General features: G+C 35.1%; 1 non-coding gene across 1 annotated transcript; it reads right to left on the bottom strand.

Moving 5' to 3' along the window:
* Nucleotides 1–13,713: 13,713 nt before the first annotated feature.
* On the bottom strand, nucleotides 13,714–13,849 carry LOC111754347 (small nucleolar RNA SNORA2/SNORA34 family). Its single transcript, XR_002789050.1, has one exon. It is a non-coding gene; the product is annotated as a small nucleolar RNA SNORA2/SNORA34 family (small nucleolar RNA).
* Between the last annotated feature and the right edge of the window lie 6,040 nt (nucleotides 13,850–19,889).

The raw sequence follows: 19,889 nt of genomic DNA, 5'->3' as shown, positions 1-19,889 counted from the left end.
TACCATCTACCTATCTCTCTTTCTATCCATCCATCCTCAAGTTTCAGATCATTCAGAGCTCTTTCTGCATTCTTTGCAAAGGAAGTTTAAAAGTCATTCTTTTAGGACATATGTAACTATAAATATGTGCCAGTTAAGGTGCTCAACCATAAACATGACAATTTAAAAGCACCATAAAAACATGTATTTTACTTCTCTCTCGAAGTCTGACAAGGATGCATAGAATGGGCCAAGGTATGACAGCTATCAGTTCTGCATGTTCTAGGCACTGCTGGGGGTTTTCCTTCTGTGATGCTGTCCCTGTGAAAACTTTTGTGAACTTAAAAAAAAGAGTTATGAGTTTTTACATAAAAAGGAGATTCAAAGATTGAGGTTGAAAATCTATGTACAGATTCTGTCCCTCTTAAATGGCATTTTTCCCCTTTATCAAATGATGAGAAAGTGGTTATTCTTGAAAAGGTTCAGATCTCGAATCGTAAGACCTGATGTCTACTTATAAGTGCTTTGGTGATTTATAGAAATCATCTAAAGTCTTAGATTCTGTTCTGACATACGTACAGTTATGACCTAGAAATTGCAAGTGTACATGTGCGTAACAAGAATAATCCACTTATTCTCTTCTGCACCGTTCATTCATTCTTCTACATAAACACTCATTTATACATGTATTACCTTTCTGTTGCTGTTGTATCAAATTACCATAAATGTGGTGGCTTAAAGTAGCAGAAAAATTATTTTTTGTTAGTTCTTAAGAGGCTAGAAGTCTGAAATCAGTATCACTGAGCTGAAATCATACGATTACCAGGGATATTCTACTTTTGGAGGATCTGGGGAGAATTGGCTCCTTGTCTCTTTCAGTTAGTTTCTGATGACCATCATAATCCCTTTGCTTAAAACCACATCACCCAGCTCTCTGTCTCTGTGATCACATTGTCTTTTTTTCCTGTGTTTGAAATCTCTACTTCCCTGTTACAGCCATATATAACAATGTGCAGAAAAATCCAGGATCATTTCCCCATCTGAAGAGCCTTAAATTAATCACATCTGTAAAATCTTATTTTTATATGAGGTAATAATTACAGTTTCCAAGTACTAAAACATCTTTTTCATCCTACATGGCTATGTATGCTTGGCAATTTGAGAATGGTTAACATATGTGGATTAAGTATATAGACACTGATGTTAGAAAGACTCAGTCCTGAATATTGCGTACTATTTCCTACCTGTGATCTTGGGAGAGTTACCTTAATTATAATATTATATATCTCAGCTTATTTTCCATTTAAAACCTGACGCTGTATACTTTAGTTACAATGGAGGTTTATTTATCCCTTTGCAGTAGAGTCTGAAAGTCTAAGATTAGTCTCCCTTTGATTGATTCGTGGTGAGAGCCCAGTGTGGATGGTGTGATAGAGTGACGTGTATGAGAGGAATAGAGTATTTGGTAGCAGAGAGGTATTCAAGGGCCACTTACGTGCTTTTATACCAATCCACTGTCATAGGCACTCACCAGTGTCCCATGAGAACCACTGATCTCTTCAGAGGACAGCACATCTGATCACATAGTTGCTTTTCACTAAGCTCTACCTCTTAAAGTTCCCAAAACTTCTTAATACAGTCACATTGGGGTCCAAGCCCTCAGCACATAAGCCCTTGTAGAATGAGTCACATTTTACCATGAATATGTGTGTAATCATATAAAATTACATACAAGAATTATCTAGCACAGTGGTCAGAAAGTATCATATTAGGTCTAACTATGAAGTAGAGTTGCAAAACCTTACATACCAAAGGAGAAGTCAAGATCTGGCTGAGATATTGTGAAGTAAATGTCCTCAATAAAGCTCAAAATTCATTAGGAGGGGAAAGTCAGTGCTATTGGAAGCCACTTAGAGCATAAATCTTGCAAGAAAGGAAGATGATGTCTGGAGTGAATCATGATGTATAGGAAATAGTTCACCTAAAAGAGAAAGAGAGCTCAGATGGGACAGCCATCTGGGAATGATGGCGTGTAAGACTTGCTAATCCCAAAAGTTGGGGCAGTAGTGGAGGGGTTGGGACTATCATTCTCACTCTGTGTCTGCTTTGAGCTTTAAGAAAGGAATACACAGATGTTTTGCTGTGATGTAAACAGATAAGAAGACAGAAGTGACATCTGGAGTGAAAGGGCCATGAGGAAGAAAAAAACTGCTTGACACCAGGTTGGCTCAGTCTGGGACCTGAAAACACACAGCCTGCAGAGGCACTGCCTTCCCGAAAGACAGGGCTAATCCCTGGTGAGCCAGGGCAGTGGAGTGTTTAGAGAATGACCTCAGAGACAGACAGGGAGGGCTTGCTTAGCTGCTTACAGCTCTAGCTCCTGGCACTGCCCACTAGTGGTGGGGAATGACGGGAACTGATCTCAATGCTCAATTCTTCCATGGATTCTGCCTTCTTGCAAATTCCCTCTACTTTCCTAGAACCATTTTTTTCTTTGGACACCTAACTGAGGACTCATTCTTTGTCTTTTTCAGTTTCAGTTAAAGTAAAAGTTGATGAGGACTTACAGTAATTCTCCTGTTGAGGAACTGAGAAGCGAAATACCGATGTTAAGAAGAGGTTTTGTTGCATGGAAAAATCACATTGACTCTAAGAAGGAAAGTTTTATACCATTCAGCATGATTGTGGTGTTCATACATTTGTGAGTGAATGTTAGAAGTGGGATAATTAGGTGTCTTAAAGAGAAAGCTAATTTCCTCACAGTATGAGAAAAGGAAAAAATGTGGCATTAGTGTGTGGCAAAATTCTGCTCTTTAAGATAAGATCTTGTCGGTTTGCTTCGTGGGTGTGGTAATTCAATCAGATATGTGGAAAGTTCTTGGCCCTGTATATGTTATATATTCATGTTTTGCTAATGGAAACTGAATAATTTTTCATTCAACACATAACAAATTCATCATTTGAGTCTCTGAACACCCAGTAGAAAACAGATCAATTAGTCAGATTCTATTCTCAGGAATTAGGTTGGAGGAACTGAGACCGATACATGAAAATAGTGTCCTATGGTTTAGAAGTGTTAATTGAGGTATGGAGATGACAAAGAACTTTGGGAATAAAGAAAGAATTGGGACCAATTTTTTCTGAACTGAGTAGGGGGAAGATGGAGTAAGCTAAGTCTTCACAGGGCGAGTAATTAATTGAATTACACAAAGGCCTGTAAGGAGAAAGAATGCTTCTGCACGAATTTGGGGAGACATCCACTGACTTGATCAATGTGCTTTACTTTGCAAGGTCCCTCTCAGTCTGTTGTGAAGGGGATTTTGGGGAACTGCTTTGAGTTGGGAGGACCACTTGTGATACTTTGGGTAACTGACATGAACTGATATTCTCAGAGCACTTAAGAACACAGCTGTAGTCCGAGATCTGGATTCAAATATGAGTGCCACTGCTTTACTTCCTGATTTTGCTCCATCAGTGTTTTGATTTTATCATCTGCATCTTTAAAACAATGCTCTTAAAGGCCAATTTAATAGAGTTGGCAGGCGAACACAGCCAGAATCAACTAATTGATCATTATGTGTCTGTGTGCAGGTTTGTTTGCAGGAGAGTTTGTGCATGCCAGTTAGCACGCATTGAGAAAATACTCTGTGATAGAAAATAGATGAATATCATCCACCAGTGATCATGTGGTATGAATTCTATTAATTCCATATTACAGAAAAGAGAAGTAAAAACTTGAGGTTAAAAAATTCATCCTAGATAATGCAGCTAGAAAATGACAGAACTGAGCTTAGGGACTTGAGTTTGTTTTCTAATGTCTTAGCCCATAGGCATTAGTCTCCTAATACCTAGCCAAGAGCAAAGAATCCTTCTGGACCCTAAATCCGTCAATGTAACAGGATTCACAGCAAAGATGTAGCCCAGTAAAAATTAGACTATTTTAAGCAGGAGTCCCTGAATTAGCAGGTTATGTCCCTCAGAATATGGAAAACTCACATTTAATACATGCTCCAGAGCATTTTAGGAAGTAAGAAGAGGAAAGAGAGTTGGTTTTACCTAAATAAAGTGACATATGTTTTCTACAGGATTCCTCAAGGTATGAGATGTAGGTTATGAGGATAGCAATTTTAGACTCTTCACTCTTGTTACAGGTCTGGTGAGGCTAGAATGTTGAATCTTGAACAAAAAGGAAAAAGAAAAAGAAAGCCTTTAGCTTTTAGTTTAAGTGAAGCATTTCATTGCTTTTGTGTCACATGATGCTAACTGCAACGCATACATACAGCAAACCAGATTCTGGTCCTTTCTGCATCTTCAGAAAGAGAGGATCTGTAGTGAAGGCTATAGGGAATAAGAAAGAAATCTGGAGAAAAATGGCCTTTAGCTTGCAAAGATAGGCTTGGACTTGAATGATGAGTTCCTTGAGTTGTTTCATTTGATTTTTTCATAGAATGAAAAATATGTGTTGTGCTAGGTATTGGGCTTCTGGATTATTGAGAGAGTTATGTGTAGTAACTAAGAAATATGATAGTGGGGTTTGTCTAAAGAATATGAGTCATTCAGAGAAAGCCAAGCTAAATTAACTATATGTCAGTTTCCCTGTTTCAAGTCTTAAACATAGGAAAAGTGGATTTCAAAATGACCATTATTCACTGAAGGAGACTGAATAAATATAGTGATTATAGCAAGGAGCAATGACAAGAGGACCTGTTTTATAAGAACTATGTGTGCAAATTCAAATTTCCATCTTCTGTCACACTCCACAACTCCTTCAGTGTCACAGCCTCCACATCTCCCTCCCTGCACATTCTTTCCTCTCATTGGGAGCAAAACAATGTAAATTATGTGTACGTAGCTCACATATTGTGTGTGTGTGTGTGTGTGTGAGCTCGCACGCACACCTGTATCTGTTGTGTGTCTATCTAAAGATAGAACCCAGAGCCTTGCACACAGTAGACAAGCTATCTACCACTGAGTTATATCCCCAGACCTGGGGTTAATTCTTAACATGAGGGTTTATCAACATTCGAAGGGACAGAAACACTGGTGTAAAGATTGAGTTAAAGATTTAATATTAATTTCTGCTAATCATCTAAAAATAACAAAGAGGAAAGAAGAAGAGAAGTAGAAGACATAGCATTTTTTCTATCTTCAGTGAAGGCAGAAATATAGTTACAATCCCAACCACAAATCTTGACACATTTCTATTCAGTATTGTATAATCTAGTGGTTGGCTGCCAAAAACACAAGTGTGAAATTTTGCACATGGAAAAGATGCATAATTTTCTAGAAGTATTATAATCTTGAGAACATTATTCAGTGATCCACTGATTAGAGTATGACAATCTATGATTGTGCACAGCCACAGAACAGAGGTGGTGTAGTGAAAAACCAGGGATCTAGAGACAAACTCTCTTTTTTCCTCCTCTGAAATTTGTAATTGTTTGCAATTTAAAACATGAAGACATTTTGTTTCTCCTGGTTTGGTCACTCCATCACTGGGAAAAAGAAAGGTGAAAGATGGTATAAAAATGGTGACCACTGGATCACAAGTTGGAAGACTTGTGACATCAGGGAGTTTGTACTGAAACCAAATTGATCTTCAGAATATCACAAAAAGAAGAGAGTGTCTACATAAACTGCAAGAATGTAAATGTTACATTTGGTGAAAGAATTCTGGGAAGAAATAATCTCCAAATAAAAATGAACACTACCTTCAAAGAATTTCCTTCCTATCTTATCTGCACCCTCACTACACAAAATTTTGCTCAGCAAATACATTTTCACATTTAAAATCTTGGTAAAAAATAAGCACACAGAAGTTTGTGTAGACACTGATAATCATGCAGAAAGAACATATACTGGAGGGGAGTTCAAGGAAAACATTTTACAGTTCCAAGTCACAAGGTATTAGTCATATCTTTGTTACATAAAAAAAGCTCTAATACGCAAAGCTAGAGTTTTAGTCAAAAAAGACAATAAATGGTGTGAAAATCTAAAGTTTTATAGTAATTAAGGAAAAATTTAAAGTAATACAAATGAAAATTTCCCAAAGTAAAATATACTCAACTGAAAACATAGTCTGTGTTTTAAAAAAAAATCACATTACAAATTGCTTCATAAAACAAAAATGATTAAGAGAAAAATCTTAGGAATTAAAAAAATTAAATAACAAGCAGAGGTACTAAGAGCCTTAATATATTTGAAGTGGGATGGTTATAAAAATACTATCATAATTACAAAATAGTTTTATTTTTATTTGATATAATAATTTTACATGCGCATGGTTCTGAGTGTGATAACACAATATATGTACATGATGCATAATGATGCAGATAAGGGTAAGTAGGATTTCTGTCTCCTGAGCATGTATCTTTCTTTATGCTTGGAACCTAAAAATTCCTTTTTCATAATTTTTCACAAAATATACAATAGGTTGTAAACTGAAGTCACTGTTCATGGTATTTATGTCTTCATGGTCCGGCTTTGATCACTTATATTTGTCTAAGAATCTGTTTATTTTTTTTTCTATAGTTTCAAATTTGTCAGAGTGTTAGTTTTCTAAACCATTGCTAATAATATTTAGCTTTTGGCACTGTATTTGGAGGTTTTATCTTTTTTATTTCTATTGGATCAATGTGTATCTTTATTTCCTTTTTAAAATAAATTTGGCTAAAATGTTTTTCTATTTTGTTTATTCTTTTGAAGAACCAACTCTGATTGCTTGATCCATTGTGGTTCCTTTTAGTATCTATTTTATTAATTTCTGCTCTGATCTTTATAATTTTCTTCCTGTACCATATTTAGGGTTAGTGTTAGATCTCTGTTTTTCTGGGAACTTGGGGTACATTATTAGCTTATTTATCTGAGCTTGATCTGTTTTTCTAATGTAAGTATTCACAACTATAAATTTACCTATTAGGACTACTTTTGTTTTGTCTCGTAGGTTCTAGAATGTTGTAGTGGGCTATTATTTGATTCCAAGAACTGTTTAATTTCTTGATTTCTTCTGTGACCCACTGATTTTTTCCAGAGAGCATTGCTTAGTCTCCATGTGTTTGCATATATTCTACAATATATTTTCCCATTGATACCTAGTTTCATTGAACTGTGATATGATAATATTCATGAAATAATTTTAACTCTTTTGTATGTAGTTTAAGAATTTTTATGTGGGCTATTTTGGAGAAAGTTCCATGTGCTGCTGAGAAGAATATTCAGTTGTTGTTGGATGGGACACTGTAGATACTTACTTAAATTTCTCCTTATTCAAAGATGTGATTTAACTCTGACATTTCTTTCTCTTTTTGTTTTTCTTTCTTTCTTTTTCGTTTTTGTTTTTCTTTTTGATACCTGGGATTAAACTGATGACCTTATGTTTGCCAAGCAGGCACTTATGCCACTGAACTAAATCCCTAGCCCTACTCTGGCATTTCTTTGTTGAGTTTGTGACTATTTGCATTAGTAGTGCACTCAGACCCCCTCTTATGATTGTTTTAATGTTTACCTGATGTTTCATATAGTAATTATCTTATGAAGTTGGGTGTGCAGATATTTATTGCATATGTGTTTACAATTATTGTATTTTACTGTTGAATTGTTTCCTTAACTAATATGTATTTTCCTGTCAAATTGTTCCCTTAACTAATATGTAGTAACCTTAGTGTTGCCAAGTAATTTTGGTTTGAAGTTCATGTCATCTGAAATCAGGTTAGCTAACCCTGATTCTTTTTGGACCCCCTTTATATGGATTATTGTTTTCCATCCTTTGCTTTTTTAGTTTATGGCTTATGGCCATAATGCTGAGTTCTGTTGATTGATCCATTTTACTCATGTTTTTTGACTGAGGACTTGAGACAAGACTGTGTCCAGCAAGGACAGTAGTGAAACAAAAGGAAAAAACAAAGGAATCAGCAACAGAAAAAAATAATGTAATGACATTAATAAGTCAATATATTTCAGTAATAACTCAACCTCTTGTTGTTGATGTTGTTTTGCATTTCAAGCACTCCAAGCTCTCCTGGCTTTTAAGATTTATGTTGAAAAATATGCTGTAATTCTAATAGATTTATCTTTAAATGTGTTTTTTTGCTTTTCTCTAACATCTTTTAAGACTCTCCCCTTGTGTCAGGTTTCTGAGGTTTTTTTCACTACAGTGCTTTGTGGAGATTTTCTGTGGTCATGACTATTGGAATTCTGTCTATATTGCCTACTTATATGTTGAATTCTTTCTCCATACCTTGAAAGTTTTCTGCAAACATATTTTGTATGCTATTCCTGATGTTTTCTGCTTTTTTAAAAATTTTATTTAAAAGGAAAAAGAAAAAAAACCAAAACAAAAAAGCAGTGTAAGGGTATTAGTAATATAGAACTACAAAAAAAAAAAAAAAAAAAAAAAAAAAAAAAAAAAAAACAACAACAACAAAACAAAAAAACAGTAAGAAATCACCAGTTAATAGATTACATATTGTCATCTTAGAGATAGTTGCTCAAGTCACAGGATCAAAGCATGCAAAGTGGACATTCAAACAGTGAGAGTGCAAACAGTTATGTTCAATGATCCAACCAAAAACATTAATATGGTCATCTATTTAACACCCCTAAACACACTTGCAGTTGTATCCTTTAGAGCACTTTTTTTCCCTCTCTTTTTTACAACAAAATTTATACATTTTGGATTTTATTACTCATTAGTTCTTATTACATTTTTTTGAAGAGAATAAAGTCAAATATGGCAAAATAAAGCTGTCAGTCAAAACCAAGGATACACATAGCACATGATGTAAAAACAGAGTACAAGGTAATCAATGATGGTTACCATAATGTCTCTTGCTTCCTTAAAAAGAATTGTCTATCTCATTAGGTATTATAAATTTGAACAAAATAGTAGAGAACAAGACCAATAAAACCTAAACCTTGTAAACATTACAGGAATTCCAAAGAAGATAATAGTCAAACCAGAATGGGCATCATAGTGAATCTTATTGCCTTGAAAGTTGTTGCCTATGCCCTCAAACTTGATACTATCATACAGAACAGAACAGAGTCTAATCAGTCAAAACAAGATAGTGGGAGTATTACAGGACTTCAAATCAAGTTAATAGGAAATCAAAAAAGTTACTATAATATATCCTGCTAATTTTTTTACTTTTCCCCTTAATTAAAAAAATCATAAAAAAGAACTAAATAATTTTTAATGAATAAGGGAGAGATTGAGATAAAAGAGGACATAACAACATAATAATACAGGTCAAAGCATGACAATTTCAGCAACCTAGTGCTTCACCACCAAATAACCTGACTTAATAGTAGTTACCATAGTGTCTTTTTCCTTGAAATATTTGAATATAACTTCATACACTATAGCTTCAAATATATCTAGTCAGTGTAAAACCATTCAAGTAGATGAAAGCATTGTAGGGTATTTAACAGCTAACAGAAAATGAACAATGGTTTCTATATTATCTCTTTGCCTATAACAATTTTTGTTTATACTATCACATATAATAAAATCCAGCAAGATACATCATGCATGATAAAACCAATGGAGACAGAAGAGCCATAGTTTGGTGGGGCTTCAAAACAAGATGATAGTAAATCAGCACTAGCTATTATGATGACTTATTTTCTTCAAAATAGCTGTTCATTTCATCACAGGCAATAATATCAAGCAGCCCAGAATAAAGCCATTCCAATTAATAAGTGAAAACTTTATAAGGCTTCAAGGCCACATAATGGGGAATCATGATTACCACATATGTTCTGGTCCATTTCTTATTATGTCTTATTATTTTAAGTTATTTCTGAGTATGTGGCCACCTGAATCAGCCATATCTTCTGTCACATTGTTCATTTCTACTGCCAAAACTTTTAACAGAATGCTTTTATGCCTTAGATTACTGCTTATTATTTTTTGTGGGCTCTAATTCTTTGCTATAGTAGCTCAGCTTTCTTTTTATTTGATCTTATTTAAGCTCACTAATTACTTTATTATCTGTTTAATTATAACATCCTGGAACTCATACAAGAGTCTTACTGATCTTTGCTTTTGTTTCTTTTATTGTTTTGTATAATTCAGCCATTTTGCTTTTGATATCCCTCCCCACTTATGTCCCTTGGATCAGCTTTGGGGACACAGAAAATTTTAGAAGAATTTGGTTACTTTATTTTCTAATGTTTTCCATTCTCTGTCTCTCTGTTTCTGTCTCGTGTGTGTGTGTGTGTGTGTGTGTGTGTGTGTGTGTGTGTGTGTGTGTTTTGAGGTTTGTGGATATGATCAGTTGGGGTGGAGAACTTTGCTGGCGATATGGAGGGCTCCTTAATTAGTATCTGCTTTCTATTGCTATGATCTTGTCTTTGTCTGCATTTTGGTCTTTATCTACTTCTATGACCAACTCAGCTTAATGGCATCAAGCATAGTCACTACCAGTGAAAATCTATCAGTTTTATCAATATCAGCAGATCCAGCTATGTATCAATCATGAGCACGGAAACCTGTTTTTAACAATTTCACCCTTTTGTCAGAGCCTCATGTAGATTTTACTGATAGTCAAAGGTAAACTGAGATATGAAGGGAAAAAGGAAGGAAAAAAAGGGGGAACAAGTTAGTTAGAAAAGGAGATAAGAGAAATATTAATGTGTGAAAGAGGAGATCATACTCTATAGGAATGGTTTTTATAGCTGGTGTAAATGGCAAGCGTTGAGGGTCTTGAGAAAATATTTGTGGGAATGGGAGAAGGAACAAAGAGGGAGGGAAGTGGAAGTGAGAGTAAGGGAAGCCACGAGCTTGTCAGAATACCCTAAAATTTTAATAGTTTGTATTTGTGTTCTCTATGCACAGGGATGGCTGCTCTGACTAGGGATGGCTTTCCAGAGTTACTCAGTAAAACACTGTTTAATCTTATCTGCACATAAACAGACAGAAGATAAGAGGAAAGGAAGGGAGGGAGACACGGATAAGAATGAGAAAATAGAAGAAAAAAAAAAAGAAAAAAATATCAAATGAAAAACCTTATAATGGCTGCAAAACAACAGAATGAAAGAGTCCTATACTCCTTTTTCACTGCAATCTGAGCTCACTTCCAAGTCTCTGAGCTTCCTGCCCCCACCATGGTTTGTTCGACTGCATCTGTGAGGAAGGATTGTAGGTCCAGGCAGCCATCATCTGGGCCAGCTCCTGTGCTTCAAGCTGTGCTCTGAAAATGGATAACTGTGTTTATCTCCATTTCGAGATCTGACCACCTCAATTAATTTGGGGAGGGGAAGATCCAGTGTAACTGACCTAGCAACCAGTTCTCCATCAACTTCTGTCGGAAGCCTCTCAATCTCTGCTCCTTTTCATACATGGGAGATCTTGCAAGCACCTCTGTAATTTTGTCACCACACATTCTCCACCTACCCTGATGTTGGTCAGCCTCTGGTCAAGACACCATCTCTGTCCACATTTGTCCTTCTTTGGTCACCCTTCACAGAGAATCACTGTAAAACCTGCAAACTGGCTGTGTACAACAGTCTCTAACAAATGGTGGTGAGTGCCCGCCTGTGGGAATTGGGCAGCATGGACTCACTATGAGTGTGTCACTTCTGGTGTTTGGGGAAGGAAAGGGCAAGTATTTATTTTTGGGCCTGTCTGGCCATTGCCTCCCTAGGGCCCCACGTCCCACAGCTCACAGAAGTTGTTTGCTCATACATGGCCCCCAGGTCACCGTTTTCTCAGCACTCGGGGTTGAATCCATTGCCAGAATGTCATGCTTGTTTTCAAATTTCCCAGGGGCCCATTGATGTCCTTTCATGTATTGTTCACCAACCTCACCAACTTCCAGTTTCTCTCATGCCCTGGTTTGAAAATATTTCACTTGTGGTGTTCCTTTTCCCAGTGGAAAGAGTAGCAGGACTGGGTGCCTATCCCATCAGCCTGGCCACTTCCAAATTTTGGGCTCCCTTCCTCAGGGCACTGAGCCTCTCCCAAGGAGGTCTTAATTCCAGAGCTGAGTCATAAGGGTGCCATGGCACAGAGCAGTTCAACTTGTCTTTCTAAATACTTTCCCACCCCAACCGATACTGAATTTTGCTCCAGTAAGTTCAAGGTTCTCCTTCTGTTTATCTTGCCTTGTGTGGCTGTGTTTACCACCCCTACCAAAATGTTTCACTTCAATGCACCACTTGAGGCTTCCTTCTTGCCCTATTGCCTCCTAAACAGCCAGGATGGAAGAACTGGAATAACTCTCACTTGATTCAGGTGTATAACTTTTGAATGTACTGTGGTGTGAGTTTGTTAGTATTTTGCTAAGCATTTGTGGATATATGCTCATGAGGAATATTGACTTGTTTTTTTGTTTGTTTGTTTGTTGTGTTGTTGTCTGGTTTTGATATTATAGTAATATTGGCCTCTCATAGAATGAATTTGGAATGTTACTGTCCTTTTAAATGTTTTGGAGTAGTCTGAGAAGAATTGATACTAGCTCTTCTGCAGATGTTTGGTAAAATTAATCAACTAAAGGCATTCAACTATGAGATTTTCTTTGTAGGGAGATTATCATTATTATTACTGATTCAATTTTGTTGCTTCTTATTACTTTGTCAATGTTTTATCTGTCTTCATGCCTCAACTTTGGTAAGTTTTGTGTACCTAGAAACTTATTCATCCCTTCTGTTATTTCCAATTTGTTGATATATAATTGTTTTCAACAAATTTTAATGATCTTTCATATTGTTCTGACATTCCTAGTAATTTTTTTCTTTTTCATCTTTGAATTTACTCACTTGGTCTTTCTGCCAAGCATCTTTGTCAAGCATCTTGTTAATATCATCACCTCCACAGTAAAGTAATTCAGGTGGAAAAAATTCAGGCTTGTGTTACAGGTTTTGATGGCAACATTTGATACTAGAGGCTAGAGAAGTAGTGTCTAAAAAGTCTGGAGAGAAAAAATATGACCCAGTAATTTTTTTTTTTTTTTTTTTTTGGCACCAGGAATTGAATCCAGGGCCTCATGCTCTTTGCCACTTAACTATCCCCAGTGACCATTAAAGTTTTACTCAGCCTGATTTGTCCTTGAAATGGTAGGCAACATAACTACACCCTCAAACATGCAGAAATTGAACCCACTGAATATATAGAGAAAGTCATTAGAATTACTAAAGGGATAAATTTAACAGAAAGAAATTTACCCATTGTCTTTTTTTTTGCATTGGAGGTCGAACTCACAACCTTGAACTTACCAGGCAAACACTTGAGCCACTGAGATAAATCTCCAGCCCAAAATTTACTCACTGAAGGAATGAAAGTTTAAAAAATAGGATTATAGAAGTCATAGAAAAATTAATTGGTGGTGAATATTGAATCTATTTAGCAAATAACTGACATTAATGATTCTCTAAATTATTGTTACCTCATAGAACACAATATTATGAAAATTGAGAGTGATAAATAGTATTTTGAAATGGAAGAGGAAAATATTCAAGAGATGCTATTTAGGGTGGATATTTGTAAGTATAAATGTCTACATGTTCTAACCTACACAGGAAGCAGGGTCCTGGGAGGAAGTGGCATGAGATTAAGAAGAAATAAAACACATTAAAACAGCCAGAATTGGGTGTGACCTGATTTCTTTGATGGGGAAACAGCGATTATCCAGAAGGTCTGCCTCTTTATTTATACACTGTAAAAAACTGGTGGTGGCAGTGGGGTCAGAAGCACATAACACAGCCAAAGTGCAGCAATGGGTTCACTGGGGAGAAAGTTGTTTCTTTCTAATGAACTGACCATTGTATTTCTAAAGTTCTGAAATGACCAACAGACCATAAATGATAACATTATAGGCTCCAATTTGAAACCAACAACTTCTGAAAACTGCCAATCTTGATTCGAGGCCATTCGGCAATGATTTTTTTTTTTTTTTTTTTAAACTCAAACCCATTGAATTCTGAGTGGACTTGCTCATTTAGGTAAAAAATTTTCAGTCCAAGGATTTCATGTCTCTGTGTTTAGAACTTAACCCCATACATCCCCTTCACTCATAATAGTAGTCAGTTTCTAGTGTCGCTAGAAATTGTCAGTAATTTGAATTTCTTTTATAGCTAACTTATAACTATGGCATTGTTTTATATATCTTGTTATTTTACTTCTCTGCTGGATGTTTAAGAGAAAGTTAAAATGAGACCTGTATTAATTAAAATCAGTCTTTTAGTATCTGCCGAGTCAGTTTAGTATCCTCAGGAACTACTTTGGAATCATGTACAGTGTCTCTCAGTTCTTCTCTCAGTATCAGCTGTCTGGATGAGTCATGGCCATTGCTTGACCAAGTTTGCTTTCTACAAAAGCTTCAGAGACTTTTTTCTCCTGGTGACTTTCCTTTGGTGCACTATACAGCACTGATTTCTTTCTGCTGTGGTCCAACAATCTCCTTGTTCAGGAGGTAGTATAACTTACCAGAATTTTTGGCTGTCCTCTTAGCCCATCTATCTTTCTAGCTTTGGTCTCCAAATCTCAGCTGATCAACATCCAGAAGAGAAGGCTAATGACACTGAGTTGTAATGGGAGCAATAAGCTTGACTATTATAATTTTATCTGAATAATATGCATGTGGAAATACAAAGTGTGGCCAGAGAACATTTATTTTTCAATGACCATAAATGTTCTGGTAGTTGAATCCCTGTAAAATATTAACAGACAACAGTTATATAGTTTTACAGAGAAAAATTGAAAGCATACATATTATTTTACATGACAATTATGATGATATTTTATAACATATTTTCATCTTCATTTTGACATTGAAGAGTCTTTTTCATCAATTGTCTCTATCTAGTACACAAGAAGCTCTCAGCTAATCTGTTCTTTAATGGGATGTTATTGAAGTGTGTGACATTTTTTGGACTGTTTAATATCTAACCATTTCTAAATGTATGGGCACATACATACCATATACATCATGTAAGTTTTTGTTAAGAATATTGCTATTGACTGGTGATCTCATTTTGACTTGGTCGGACCTCAGAGCATAAGAAAAAGAAAAATGTCTGAATCAGAAAGAAAAACCTTATCAGTATAAATAATCTCAGTTTTATGTTTTAGAAGACCTGTACATCTGAGGGCACAAATATATTCAATATGCCATGAGATTAGCAACATTGTCATAAACCTATGAAAATCTTTATTTCTTAATTTAGTTTTGTATCAAAGCATCTTTAAATGAGAAAACCTCATTGTCTTATCTTTCAATAATGGCTAACGTAAACATATCAAATAATATATTTTGAACAACATTTATGTGGCTGTACCCCCTAAAACTGGAAATAATTGGGGCCTCCTATTAATGAACAAGAATTGGACAATTATCTCCAGGGAGCTGCTTTTTTCATCAACTGGGGTCCTGTCCAATAATTTCTTCTCCCCCAAAAATCCTAAGGGATTTTTGTCTATCTTAAAGTTTTTGATAACTTATAAGAACCAAAATATAACAATTAACAAAATATTTTTCAACATAGAGAAACTCTCAAGGCATAATACAAAAAAACCCAATATGCATTACAGTTATAATACTAATTTTTATATCAATTTGATCAGCTGGCAACTATAGTAAAAGCGTACCAGACAAATGCCTCAAATACCAAAAATGCAAAAGGACAATGATTTGTTGATTGCAAATAAAACAACTTTTTACAGTTGGACATATAGACAAACAAATACCCATAAGAATCAGAGGGCACTCAAATGTATTTTAGCCAAATTCAATTATAATAACCCTTTTACAATTTTTATTTGTAATTACAAATAAACTATTAAGAATTATTTGTAGAGCAACAGTAGAGAATTCTTAGAAGCAGAATATGACTACACAAGGTACTGAAAGATATATTAGACATAGACAAAAATGACCACAATTTCAAGAGCAACAACAGACAGAAACAAACAAGTGGAGCAAAAAATTAAAAAGGAAGGAAAAGGAGGAAGCTGACAGCAAGAAAATAACGCAACTCAGATAAGCCAGTATGTAGCAGTTTTAATCACCAATGTAAATGACCTCAATTCACCAAACAAAAGAAACAGACTTGCAGAACAAGATCCAACAATATGCTGATTAGAAGAGACACATTTAACTTAAAAAGAAATTCATAGAATAAAAGTTAAAGCATGAGAAACAGTACTCCATGCAACAGGAACCCAGATAAAAGCAAGAATAGCTTTTGAATTGGCAGACAATGCACATTTCAAACCAAGAATGATCAAAAGAAATGAAGTAGGTCACTACAGACCCACGGAGAGAACCAGCCAGACAGCATCTCATGAGATCCTCACCACGGTGGAACTTAGGGCGTTGGGCAACAAATGAACCCGCTCACTGCCCTGGTAAGCAGCCATGAGCCTACTGGCCCATGGGCTGAGAATCAAATATCCCATTCCTCTCCCCCCAACACTATTAGCAAATGGGAGCCAGAGCTCTGAGCATCTCTTGGGAGGATGACCGTATGCAATATAGCAAATATAGGGGATTTCCTTCTACTATCTCTTCGAAGGCAAATATTGTGATCACTGTTTTGCTTTGTTCTGATTATTGTATTGTTCTATTCAATAGCCTGTTTTGATAGGTTTTATGACGTTCTGTATTAGGTTTGACTTTGCTATATCTGATTGAAAGGACAACTATTGTGAAGATAACGAGATATACTATGATACCTACTACTGTTATCCCGGTAACCTGCTGTGAAGTTCTGTAACAACTTCACTGCATTGTCTCAATTGGCCTTATTCTGTCTTGTTCAGCTGTATTTTACTACCTTCGAAATAATAATAATAATAATAATAATAGTAATAATTAATAAAAGAATCTCACTACATACTTGTTAGGGGAAGAATTCAAAAGAAAGAGGTAACAGTATATTTGTATATCTATTCACCAATCTGAGAGCATATAACTATATAAGACAAATATTAATAGACATGAAAATCAAATAACCAATAACAGAATTATAAAGGAGGATCTTAACAACCAATTGTCACAAAGAGGTAGATCACCTAGACAAAAATTCAGCAAATAAATGAGAAAATTGATCCAACTCTGTGACCAAATGGATTTAGGAAATGTTAGTAGATGTTCCACTCAACAACATCGGAATGCATATTCTTCTCAACTGTATATGGTATATTCTCTAAAATAGCCCACAGAACATGCTTAAGAAAATGCAAAAGAAATGAAATTATCCCATGCATGTTATCTAACCACAGTGCAGTGAAATTAGAAATTAATTAAAAAGAAACTGCAAAAACTCCAAAAACACATGAAAATTAAGCATAACGGTATCCTGGACAACCAGTGGATCACAAATGAAATTAAAGAAAAACATAAAAAGTATCTATAATTTTAAAATGCAAAAACAACTTAACAGAACCTGTGACACAATGAAAAGCAGTCCTAAGCGGAAAATTTGTAATGGTGAATTCTCACATTAGGAAAATAGAATGAACACAAATAAACAACCTAATGCTACATATCAAGTATCTAGAAAAAGACAAGCAAATCAAATCAAATTCAAAACAAAGGAGGAAATTACAAAGATCAGAGCAAAAATTAATGTAATTGGGATTAAGCAAACAATACAAAAAAACTACTGAATTTGAGTAGATTCTTTGAAAGAATAAACAAAATTGATAAACTTCTTGTTAATTTTATTTTTAAAAAAACCTTCAAATTCAAGAGCTGAGGTATAAAAATGATAAAAATCACTACAGATCCTGTGGAAATTCAGAAAATCATCAAAAACTGCTTAAAAATTTTTACACTCATAGGATGGAAAATACAGAACAAATGCACAGATTTTTGGAAACTATGGATTACCAAAGCAGAATCAAGAAGACATGAAAATTGTGAATAACCAAATATCAGTTAATAAAATTGAAAACATAATTAAAAACAAAGAAAGGCCAAGGTCCTGATGAGTTCTCAGCTTAATTCTATCAGACATTTAGAAAAGATATGACACCAATAGTCCTCAAACTCATGAAATTGAAATGGAAGCAATTCTCCTGATTCTTTCCTGGAGACCTGATATAAAAACCATGGAAACGCTTATTCAAAAAAGGGAACTAGAGATCAATCTCCCTACTGAACATAAAGGCAAAAATCCTCAAGAAGATACTAGTAAAAAGAATGCAGTAAATCATCTTGAAGATTACACAACATGACCAAATGGGATTCATCCCAGGAATGCAGGGATGGCTCAACATATGCAAATCAATAAAGTTAATACACTATATCAACAGAGTGAAGGACAAAAATCAAATGATCATCTTAATAGATGCAGTAAAGCTTTTGATAAAGTTCAGCATCTACTTATGATAAAAATCCTACAGAAATCAGAATAGTCTTTATCTCAATCTGATAAAAGCCATCTATGATCAATCAACAGTCAACAACATTCTAAATGACAAAAACCTGAAAACTTTCACTTTAAAATTAGGAATAAGACAAGGACATCTACTATTACCACTCCTATTCATCAAAGTTCTAGAAAAATTAGCCAAAACAATTATACAACAGAGAAAAATAAAAGAAATAAGGATAGGGAGGGAAGAAATTAAATTATAGTTATTCATAGATGACATGATATTCTACATAAACAATCTCAAAAACTTCACCAAAGACTTCTAGAACAAATAACCAAATTCAGTACCATAGGTGGATATAAAGTTAATATTCAAAAATCAATAAGATTCCTGCACACACACACACACACACAAAAATCACTGAAAGAGAAATTAGGGAAGCCACATGCTTCCCAGTAGCACCCCAAACATGGAATACTTAGGAATAAGTCTAACAAAGGAAGTAAAAGATGGATATATTGAAAATTACAGTACTCTGAAAAAAGAGATCAAAGAGGATATTAGAAAATGAATGAGCTGGGGATTTAGTTCAGTTGCATAAGTACCTGCCTGGCAAGCACAGGGTCGTGAGTTCAACCCCTCTTACAAAACAAAACAAAACAAAACAAAAAACAATAACAACAACAACAACTAAAAAAAAAAAAACAAGAAAGAAAGATATCCCTTGCTCATGAATAGGAAAAATCAACATTGTGAAAATGGCCATACACCCAAAAATGTTATACAGATTTAATGGAAGCCCCATCAAAATACCATTAGCATTCTTCACAGATCCAGAGAAAATGCTCCTAAATTCATTTGGGAGCAAAAATTACCTAGAATAGCAAAATCAATAGCGGGCAACAAAGGCAAGGCAAGAGGCATCACAATGACTTGAAATTATATTACAAAGCTACTGTGATAAAATCATTATAGTGGGGCTGGGGATTTAGCTCAGCGGCATAAGCACCTGCCTTGCAAGCAGGCAGTCGTGAGTTCGATCCCTGGTACCGGTAAAAAAAAAAAAAAAAAAAAAAAAAAAAAAAATCATTATAGTGATGGCCAAAAAACTCAAGGTTCAGTGAAACATTTGGAATATGTAGACATAACTACAGAGATGCTCAGCCACCTTATCTTCAACCAAGGGGGCCAAACATGTTCATTGGAAGAAAGACAGCCTCTTTAATAAGTGATGCTGGAAAAATTAGTTTTCCATACGCTGAAAACTAAAACTAGACTTATTTCTATCATCATGCACTAAATTAAATATTAAAACAGAACTAAAAACTAAATATTAAAACAGAAGCACTAAATCTACTGGGTGAGAAAGATAAGGGGTAGGCAGACAGTTCATAAGCAAAACCCAAACTGCACAAGAAGTAAGAATCAACAGGGATCTCATCTGATTAAAGTTTTTGCACATTGTTTTAGTCAGGGGTTACAAGGAGAACAATTACATACAGGATGCAGAATTTATAATATTTATGATGGTCACTCAGAGTTAAATATGAGAAAGTGCAAGAAATCTGTTCACAGTCCTAAAGATGTAGTA

This window comes from Cavia porcellus, unplaced genomic scaffold (assembly GCF_034190915.1).
Source record: "Cavia porcellus strain 051 isolate PalLab524CR breed Dunkin Hartley unplaced genomic scaffold, mCavPor4.1 scaffold_1, whole genome shotgun sequence".
Classification (NCBI taxonomy): Eukaryota; Metazoa; Chordata; class Mammalia; order Rodentia; family Caviidae; genus Cavia; species Cavia porcellus.
Note: the sequence above shows the minus strand (reverse complement) of the source record. Positions and strands in the feature narration are given on the sequence as shown.